Source organism: Mustela erminea, chromosome 12 (assembly GCF_009829155.1).
Source record: "Mustela erminea isolate mMusErm1 chromosome 12, mMusErm1.Pri, whole genome shotgun sequence".
Taxonomy (NCBI): Eukaryota; Metazoa; Chordata; class Mammalia; order Carnivora; family Mustelidae; genus Mustela; species Mustela erminea.
The window spans coordinates 14617015-14621322 of record NC_045625.1 but is presented as its reverse complement, the minus strand read 5'-3'; the positions used below and the strand labels follow the sequence as shown (position 1 = coordinate 14621322).

The following is a 4308-nucleotide window of genomic DNA, read 5'->3' as shown; positions in this document are numbered from 1 at the left end:
CCTGGGGACAATATTTCCTGAGTTCCTGATTATTGATAGGAGTTTGTCTGCAGTCTTTATACTAGAAGGTAAGTTCAGCTAGATTAATAATATATGGCTCATATTTTTTTTTTCCTTGAGTATCTTAAATATGTCATTCCATTGTCTCCTGATATAAAGTGTTGCTGTCAAGAAATCTGATAGCCATCAAATTTTCTTTCCTTTTTAAGTGACTTAGTTCTTTTACCTGGGAGCTCAAGGCATTTTTTAGAATGTTTTGATATTGGTCATTCTGGCTCATTTTTCTCAAGGATATGGTGTTCCTTTCCAGTATGTGCCTACAGATCCTTTTTTTTTTTTTTTTAAACAAATTTGTTTTAAGCTGGGTTTTTTGTTGTTGTTATCGGGTTGTTTTTCAGTGTGAAAATCATCATTTATTAACTGACCAGGTTACAAAAATAATCATGGTAGATACCTTAGTTCATCCTTCTAGTAAGCCTGTGGATATGGTTTTCCCTATTGCCAGTATCTGCATCTTCCACAAAATGTGTGGTCTTTTTCTTCCTTCTCCCTCATGGAGAAGAACATCTGAAGGACTTTAAGAAGTCATTTGCTTCTTTGAAACGTTCTCTCACAGTAGATCTAGTGAATTGGATCCTCCGTGCAGAAGATGCCGTATTTACCAAGAGATGGAACAGTCAATGTGTTATGTCAGGGCCGTTCACTTCCTGTTGATTTTGCCATAACCATGCTTGTAGATCAGTTCATTTCCTGACTTTGGGTCCCCTCATGCTATGTATGGTTCCACAAGCCTTACCATTTTAACCGAAGCCTTGCTGAGCTTAACAAAGCTGCGCTTGACAATCTGGCAAAGGTGAAGAAGCTGCAACCCTTTTCCAACCTTTGGGCTTACACAATTGATACTTCTGATCCTGAGAAAAGTGCCAGTTTGGGCTCTGCAGGTGTGCAGAGGTTGCTAGCTTTTCTTGCCACTCTATTCATTTGAATCTCCGTTCTGAGCATTTTCCTATATTCCTTGTGGTAATGTTTACCTTTTTCAGAGATAAACTTCCCCCTTCCTTTCCAAGAATCTTTTGGGCAGACTTCTTTCTCAGACTCTTGATCTTCAACTCTGCAAAATTATTTTGCTGTTTCTTAAGGGTTTCTGGCACAGCAGGAAACTTCTTTGTCTTCTCTTCTGCACCCTCCCTGGTTCCAGCCAGAAAAGAGCTGTTGTTTGGTTGGGTGGTTTTTATGATTTCTGTTCCATTGCTTGGTTTTCTTCTTTTGTGAGCTCTTACCTATTATATACATGTTTGTTGCCCTTACCTGTTTTCTATTTCTGTCACTTTTTATCAAATCTTTTTTTTTTTTAATCTCTTCATTTGTTTTGTTGTCTAAAATTTTACTCCTATTAACCTTTATTTTTAGGTTATTTTCTACTGCATTCATTCACTCTTTGTTCTTTCCACTTTAATGTTTATTTCTAAAATCAGAGTTTTTAAAATTTTCTAATTCTTTTGGAGTTTGTAACTTTATTACTAAGTGTTTCTGTTACAGATTTATGTTTTCTTTCATTTCTCCATTATTACCTTAATTTCTTTTAGTACATTTTGAAATTTGAGCCCACAGTTTTCATCTGTCTAGAGTATGTTTTTATGGTGCACTTTCATTGCCAATAAATTGCCAATAGACATATTATTGTCCTCTCCGGTCCCCTTTCCCTTCACTAATAAATTTGTATGGGACTCAAACTTGATCCTTTTCTGTTGCCTATTCTGATGTGAGCTTAGTCTTCCCTGACTTTTAGGAAGACTAAGTGGGTCAGGACAGATTTTCTAGCTTCCTGGTTCTATAGCACTCTCTCTCTTTCTCTCTTTCTCTCTCTTTTATCTTCACACTGTGACCTGTACTTTCTGAGAACACCTCACTTCTCCCCACCTTCAAACTGGCCTTCTCTTGCTTTTGCCCTGGCATCTCTGTCCAGAGGCCTGTGCTTGGAGGGCCTCTCTAATTGCCAGGAACCCACTTCCACCCACCCACCCCCATAATATGCATATGCTGCTGTGATGCCCTTCTATTTGCAAATATTTTTCTCGGCATATATTTGTTTTCTCAACTGATACCCAAATTTTCCCTCCCCCTTGGGGATCAGGTGTCCTAATTAAAGGAAAAGAGGAAATGGGGGTTGTGACTAACACCCACAGATGGTCCCAACATGAAGACTCCATAGTATCTTTTGTGGCTCAGTTGTAGAGCTCTTGTGGAACCAAAGGTTTACTTCAAGATGATTGCTCTCTCTTGCTCATCAGCCCTTCAGAGCATGAGATGAAATAAAATCTCAAATTGTTACCAATATAGTTAAGTTTAGCTAGACTGAGCAAGGGCTAAAGCATGCTGGCAATAGCTCTCACTGCAACCTTGATATTGTTACCAAAAGGTCTTGGGAACACCGGGTGCCTAGAGACACAAACAATCAGAAATGTCTCAGGACCCTTATTTGGGACTATAGTCCTGAGAATCAGAGCCACTTTGCTAGTTGCAGGGCCCACTAACTTGTATAAAGGACAAGGTCGATATGGCACAGTTGAAGATTAGGACAAAATCATGTGTGCATGAGAGCAAAAGAGAGAGAGAAAAAGAGAGAGAGAACACAGAAGCACACATGTGCTCAGCGATGAGGTAGGGAGGGGGTGGATACATTCACACAGGCATTTATGACCACTACAACAAACATCCTATGTAATGCTGTGAGGCAAAACATTAAGTGTGGAGCAGAATGACTTGGTCAAGGAAGAGGAGCACTTATTAAGACACATCCAACTATGTCTGTAATTAAATTCTCCCAACAATTCATTATCATCTCCTTTGTGTAAATGACTAAAATGAGGGTCAGAGAAATTAGATAATCTGCCCAAGGTTATACAACTAATAAGATCTCTTTGTCTCTTAAATTCATGCTCTGTCCACTTTCAGGCGCTGCTTCCAGACACCCCCCTTCCCAACCCACCACCATCTGCTGGCAGCTTTGCATTTCAATAAGGGAATTGGGTTGAGGGTGAAGGCGAACAAACATTGACTATAGCTCCTGGGCAATCCTCTCGCTCACCAGTAGTCCTCCATGCTCGTTATTACAGCCTTGAGAGATCAACACTAGCCACCCTGGCTCAGCTTGACCCCTTGGGAGAGACAAGCAGGAGGCCAGCGGGTCCCTCCTCTCTGGCCAGCCTCCGCAGGCTAATTCTCGTCTGTCCTAATACTGGGACCGGGCCCTCCCTTCTCCCCCTCCAGCCTTGCCGCCAAGGATAGCAGCACAGCTGGAAAAATAGATAGGTCTTTCTAACCCTCTCATGCGTGTGCCGTGGGGCCAGGTAGCTCTATAAATATGGTAATGGCTTCTCAAGCATGCCCAGACTGGAAATGAGACTGAGAGCCCAGAGAAAGGCTGTTCCCACCGATAACTGTGGTGGCAGCCTTGCTAGAGGAGACAGTGCCTCTAAGCTTCAGGGTCAAATTAACTCCTGCTTCCCCCCTCCCCTTGAGTAGATCCCCTCTCCTTCAGTCCCCTCCCTCCCTATTAATCGCCTGCACCCACCTGTTCCCTGATTACACCGATGACACGCACAGGGGAAAGCAAGCGAGCAGAGGCTCATGTTTTGTCTATTACCAGAAGGCCCAGACTTGTGATAAAAAAAAAAAAAAAAAAGATATACCAGCAACAACACAGCTACATTGATGTGTACAATGGGGAACCAGCTTGACACTTCCCCACCGTGGTCCTACTGAGAAAAACGACAGCTACAGTGAGGAACCAAATGGCTGCTCAGCATACAGAGCTGCGTGCCTGAGGATGCTCTGCCTGTACCCAGCCTCTCCTGGGTTCTGCCTTCAGTGCAAAGTGGACAGTGACCCCCTCCATGCCCCTTTCTGTGGAATATAGTCTTGTGGAAAATGATGATTGGGATTCTAGAGTGACTTTAGACAAAGCCCTTAACATCACTCTAGACCCTTCCTTTTCTGTCAGATGAAAACAATCGTTCCCTTGCTATTTCTGGCTCCCCTGACCATCCCCTCTTGCTAACAGCACCTGAGAATAGTTCTTTCCATGCATAAGCCATATTGCAAATAATTTTACAACACAAAATCGTAACTCTTACACAACTGCAAAATGAACGGATTTCCCGAGTATTGGTTTAATGCACTAGTGAATCAAAGAATCTGGAAGGTGTTAAAAACCAGTTCAAAGGGCAAATCCAAAACCAGACATATATATAGGCGATCAGAGATGCTGACATGAATGTATTAGTGCATGCAAAGCTTGCTTGCAGC

General features: G+C 42.2%; 1 pseudogene; it reads right to left on the bottom strand.

Annotated features, from left to right (window-relative positions):
* Positions 1-455: 455 nt before the first annotated feature.
* On the bottom strand, positions 456-3102 carry LOC116570917 (annotated as a pseudogene).
* Positions 3103-4308: the final 1206 nt, after the last annotated feature.